Source organism: Belonocnema kinseyi, chromosome 6 (assembly GCF_010883055.1).
Source record: "Belonocnema kinseyi isolate 2016_QV_RU_SX_M_011 chromosome 6, B_treatae_v1, whole genome shotgun sequence".
Classification (NCBI taxonomy): Eukaryota; Metazoa; Arthropoda; class Insecta; order Hymenoptera; family Cynipidae; genus Belonocnema; species Belonocnema kinseyi.
The window spans coordinates 74,453,163-74,459,444 of NC_046662.1; the positions used below are offsets into that span (position 1 = coordinate 74,453,163).

General features: G+C 29.7%; 2 protein-coding genes across 9 annotated transcripts in view; one reads left to right on the top strand and one right to left on the bottom strand.

The window, feature by feature from the left end:
• Window positions 1-6,282, top strand: part of LOC117175142 — a 98,294-nt gene that overhangs the window by 73,065 nt on the left and 18,947 nt on the right. The gene's annotated exons all lie outside the window — the stretch shown is intronic.
• The window catches only part of LOC117175143 (epsilon-sarcoglycan), a 57,374-nt gene that overhangs the window by 50,217 nt on the left and 875 nt on the right, over window positions 1-6,282 (bottom strand). Inside the window, exon 1 of one of the 8 annotated variants that reach the window (XM_033364726.1) lies at window positions 1,756-1,871. The exons of 6 other annotated variants lie outside the window; for them this stretch is intronic. The gene's annotated coding sequence lies outside the window, so the exon portion shown is untranslated. Of the gene's footprint in view, window positions 1-1,532; window positions 1,677-1,755; window positions 1,872-6,282 lie in introns of those variants that run through there. One more of the 8 variants, XM_033364727.1, reaches the window with a different exon arrangement.

Consider the following 6,282-nt stretch of genomic DNA (forward strand, 5'->3'; position numbering starts at 1 on the left):
ATCTCATATCTGAAACTACCAATCTACGCGATCATGTACACGATTTTTGAAATTTTCAGTTATTAATTAACAACAAGAGTGGCTCTGCATTAATTTTCGCGCAGGTTTCTTAGCTTTAATAGTACATATATCTGAACTTTTTAAGCAAAAAAGGTTTGGATTAGTTTAAAGTATGATAAAAACTTCAATCCATATACATATAGGACAAAATTATACTTATCCCGATGCCGGAGAGAAAATTAGGTTTTGTGTCTAACAAAAAATATTATAGCTATAATGTACCATTATTATTCAAAAAGGGAAGAAATTATTTCAGTACATTTTTGAATACAAGTGTCTATACGCGTGCCTAACAAATCCGAATATTCCAATCGAAATTTCGGTGCAAGTAGCTCCTTTTCCAGGTCCTGTTAGTCGTACCGAAAAAATCTGCCTATTTGTAGATATTTTTTGGGTACAAAATTTCTGTTAATTTTTTTCGGATCTTGCATCGATCGATCGCAAAATGGAATTTTCAATTTTTCATTATTTTTAGTGCAATCCAAATTTGAAATTTCGATTTTTTGAAACAGTTCCAAAAGTCGTTATGATAATCTTGTAGGGCTTTCAAAAAGAAACGTTTTTCTTCTCCTCTGATTTGCTTTCATATCATGCGTTTTTTGGCTTAAAATGTTCATTTTAGTTTTTTTTTATTTTTTTTTATTTTCAAAATGCCATAATTCTGATAATTTTTTTTTTTTTAATAAAGGCAAAATGATAAACTGTTCGAGTTTCGAAGTATTATGAATAGTCGTACATATAATTTTTAAATACGGAACAAATGGTCTTAAAGTTTCAAAAATGCGCTCTAGCTTTTTGAATTGTCATTCAAAATAGCTTCTTAACCAATTCTATTTTTCTTTTTGGCTCCTAAACACATGTGTCAAATTTTAATTTAATCAGGTTAGTCTTTTAAATGTTATCCGTTATTTAGACGACAGTGACAACAACGACAACAACAACGACCACAGCGACAACAATGATGACAAGCAGGACGACAACAACAGACATACACCATCGTAAAACCTGTTTTTTCGGATTCAGGGGGCCTAGAAACGTGAAGATTGCAATTAATTCAAAATAAAAAAATGCATAATAGCTAGTTTAATCCAGTATCAATGCTATTTTCTCTTCCCTCCGTGTACAAATTTATTTATTGTTATTCCGAAAATCTGAAGAAAAAAAATTTGCCGGGTTGGATTTCCACCAAAACTTGTTTTGTATCTTATTTGGATAGTTCCTTTTCAACCATTAAGAATAAAAAAAAATTGGAAAATGCCTACACCGCGTGAAGAACTGGTGCAATTATTGAAATGAGCTATAATGTAACAATAAAGAAACATATCAAAAGTAATTCTTATACATTTCTATAACAATAATTGCTATTAAAGTGTTATTCACAAAGACTTTCGTTTATCTATGTAGAATTATCATCTAGTATTCTAGGTTATGAAATTGAAATTCGTGATATTCAAAACTTATATCAAACTCACCCCTGGGTCATCTAATCTGATGAATTAAGAAGTTTTATCAAAAATAGATTGTCAGCGCATTGTTTGAAAAATATATTCGACTGCTAGCTGTCATTCTTAGCAGACGACATGCCTAAATCTCGAAACCCACCCAAGACGCTTCAGACAGGTTATGATGACGGCAAAGGTAGAAACAACAAACTTGTAAGAGTAGTGTGAAAATGAGAACAGTAAAAAAAATAACCTTGTGATGTAACCGATGAGTTCGATTTAAACTCGCCGAACCCTAGTCCACCGAAAAAACCTTATGAAATTTAACGTTCATCGACACAATTTCGTGATAATCCTCATAGTGTCACCGACCTCAGAAACTGATACAAATTTCCGCGAGTTGCGTCTGCGCCTGCCTGAATTCGTAGCTAAATGTGATAGATTGACGGGATAAATTCGAACACAAGGGCGTTTTTTATGTGACAAAACTTGCTGAAATTTTAGTATAAAACCCGATTCAAAAGATTTAAAAACTTTCATATTTTAGGCTATATAAATAATCATAATTAATAACTTTGATGATTCGAACAAATTCAAAGTTATTTGAATCAATTGTAAACACGGCGATTAAAAACGGCTTAGAAATACGATATATTGAAATCACATTGAAATCGATTAAACAATTAGTGATTATTAATTATTGTCGTATAATATGATGTACGCACTACCTAAATGTCTCCGAAGAGATTGATAATTTTCAGGTTTGCTGAAGATCAGCGAATTCCAGAAAGGCGGAGCAATTATCTTGTGGAAAATTGAAAAATTTTGCTAAAAAGTCATTCTGTTTGGTTTAAAATCAGCTGTATTGGGTTAAAAATTAATCTTAATAGTTTTTTTTTAAATTAAACTACTTAGTTTAAAGTGAAACTAATTTCTCCAAAATTCCTTTTTCTTGTTGATGATTCGTCAATTTAATTTAATTTGTGTAAAATTGGACCGCCCCCCTTCGCCCCGTTTATGTATAATGTCCACGTTTTGAGACCCTCTGAGTCCGAAAAACAAGTTTTTACCAATATCTCTGTATGTATGTATGTCTGTCTTTGAGCACGATAACTTTTGAAAGAATTAATCCATTAGATTGGCCTTTGGTACACTCTTTTATTGTCGGAAACTGAAGGTCAATTTCATTGGCCTGTTATTCTGGATAAAAATTCAAAAAGATAGAGCATTTTCAAAATTTTCGATACCATGTTTTTAAGATTTAAAAATTATATGTACGGCTATTCGTATTACTCGCGAATTCAAACAATTTATCCTCACGACTCTTTTTCATAAAAAGAAACTTATCAGAGACTAAAGTTGCTCACCCTCAAAAGAGCGACAAATTTGGTATTACTTGTTTTTTGATAGGATACGTAGTTCTGGTTGTAATTGTGAAAAATCACATGAAAAATTACAAATTATATTTTTGAAAAAACAACGCAAATTTGTTAGAAAATTATTCTATTTTGTTGAGGATTTAAGTAATTTATACTTTTTGTTGAAAGCTAATTTTTTTATCAAAAATTCATCACTTTGGTTCAAAATTTAACTATTATGTTGAAAATTCCTTTTTTATTATTTGAAAATTAACTGTCTTAACTATAAATTTTATTCTTTCATTTTTGGTTCAAAATTTAGTTGTTGTTTTTTTTTTTAGTTTAAAACTTAACTATTTGATTGAACATTCACGTATTTAATGTATGTCTTATGTAATTCGTGTATGACCCCTCATCAAATTCGGAATGACTGTTGTCGCTAAAAGTTTTTAAAATAAATTTAGATACACACATTTTTTTGCATTAAGATTATTGATCTCCAGATGTAATGCTGTTTTTATTACTTAAAAGAAATTTTGATAAAGGTCAGGAAAAATGAACTATTTCCTTAAAATATGGCGTCAATTTGAGGTTTATTGATAAGAGGAGATTTGAGCCCTTTGACTTTGAGTAGAGGATTGGGCCGTTTTCTGATTCTCAACCATTTGTTTAAACAATCTTTTTTCCCGGGCCAATTTTCTATTTCAATTCAGCCCTGTTATGAATCCGCCTTTGTAATATTGTATAAGTCTTTAACATAATTATTTCAAACATGAATTGCCTAATAACACGTGTTCATACATTCTTTTATTAATAGTTAACGGAAATGCCCTTTATACAAGATTTATGAACGAAAATTTGAAAAAGATGTAAGAATGATCCTGGGGCAGATTTCTAAAATTTATTTCCTTCTTTACTGCTCATTATCTTCAATCATTTCCTTTGTAGTAACTTTTATGATGCTACTAGGAAGAATAATTAGGCAAAATCATTAATTATGATGATCTTTTTAGCTGCAGTTGCCTATTTTCTGAATTTTAATATTCATTTAATAAAATGTTTAATAAAAAGAAATTAACATTCAGTAATTAAAGTATTGGGAAACTTGCTTATAGTAATAATTGTGTAATATATAGTTTCATTATCATACATTTATCGAACTAAAAATAATGTTATGACAGCGATTTTCTAATTGTTATAGCATTTCTCACGTAATAATGATCTATAATTGTAGAATCGTTCAAGATTGTTATGTAACAAACAACAACTTTAACAATGGACTTCTTGTGCGATAATTTCATTTAATTGTAATAAGCGATTCATTAAATTAAACGTTATACTTCTAGACTCAAGTGATGACGTTGCAAACAAATCTTATGTAATAGAGTCGGTTACCAATTTAACAGTTTTGGAAAATTTAAATTATAAGATTGCATTTCGGATGGCACTAATTTCAGAATAAAAAGGCCGATACTTCTTTATCCTATCTAATTTACTTGTTTTTTTTTTCTCCAATGGAACTAAAAAATTATTTTTGAATTTTAATTATCGTTTCAACACAAGAAAGTAGTGCAAAAAATGTTGTTATGAAATATCAACGGTGGTAGAAAAATTTTAACTAAAGTATATAAATTGGTAGTTACAAACAATTGATTAGCTTATTTTTAAGACATAAGTGCTACGAGTTATCGACCGAAAAAGGGTTTGATACCAATTTAATTAGCAGGAATTAATCTTCTCAAGCACAATCAATACTTCAAGCTACAATTAAAAAAAAGGTTTCCTTTTGTATCAAATAATAATTAAAATGCTCCAGAAAATTCTGAAAGAATCCATAGAACGTCATAGAATAGATGCCTTTCAGATATTTCAAATTTATTGAGAATCTACATCCAGAGCGAGACCTAGAAAGAATCTGGAATGTTCCGATTATTTCTAGAACACTCAGGAACATTATAAATCGACCGAAAAGATTCTGGCATAGGTTTCAGAACACTAAAAACTTGACGTCCTATGCAAATGTTTCGAATCGAGCTGAAGAATGTAAAGAGCGCAAAATCTTCTGTAGCAGAATTTTAAATATAGTACCAAGTAACCAAGAGCAAGATTTCTGCCATATTGATAGAATATTATTTTTTATTAACCAACACTCCTTAAGGAGTAAAAAATAACGTCAAAGGTGTGTAACGAGAATTATCAAGCGATGTGTGACAGATTGGACCAACTCAAAGTGATCAGTTAGCATAAATTCTCGATAAATTACTATAATGTATCATAAATTGCTGGAACTTTTGGATACTTTGAAATTCAAAACCTCGAAAAATTTTGAAAATTTTTGGTACTATATAAATTTGCCTTAAATTTACAAAATTTTAAAAAATACCGTCATTTTCCGAAACTCTAAAGTGCATACTAAAATAGAAATAAAGTTTCCAAAATATCTCGATATGTGCAGAATTCAGACCTGTGTTACCAAAAACGTCTGAAATAACTACCTAACAAACTGATTTAGAAGAATTGAATCCGACTAATACGATACGTTTATGAGGCAATTGAACTTAAAGAAATTTGATTGAATACTATAATATTTTCAATATAAATTTAAAGGCCTTTCTTAATCAGAGTTTCTAATATAATACTCATACCAAAAAAGGGGGCCCTTCTAATTAAAAAAAATTACACCCGATTGGGACCGATTGATTTTGTTTTCTACGATTATAAAAAGCACCAACACAATTGTTATCGATTCATTCAATCAGGCTTAATCGGGTAATACCCGATCATTTTCCAGTTTACGTTGTTCGCCTCGAAAAAATTCGGCTACTCACACTACAATTTCGATATGTATGGAAAATTAGAAACAGTCCTTATTACAATTTTGTTTAATTGTAAGAAATGAAATGAAAAGGATCCCAACCAGCCCAGTAAACGGAAAAAGATTAACAATCAACTGTTTGGTTGTAAATTAAATATTTGGTTAAAAAATCTTATTTTCCCGTTTCAAAATGTAACTGCTTCTTGGCTTAAAAAAGGAATTTTTTGCAGAAAATGCGTATTTTGGTTTGAAAATTAATTTCTGTTGGTAAAATTTTCATCTTCTTTTTTAAAAAATGCCACTGCTTGGCTGAAAAACCTTGTTTGTTGAACATTCATCTTTTGGTTTCAAAATTGAACTATTTTTGTTTTGTGAACATCCGAATGGCATTGGTTAACATTGGCATTGGTTTTTGTTTGAAAATAATTTTTAGAAAATCTTCTTTGGCTGACAACCTAACTATTTTTTTGAAAATAAAATATATTTCTACTTGAAATCTTTGGAATTGAAAGAACGAATTCAATTTTTATGACCAGCCCTTATACTGTAATTTTGGCTAAACGAATTTTCTATCAAATTTATTTGTTAAAAATATTACGAAACAGTA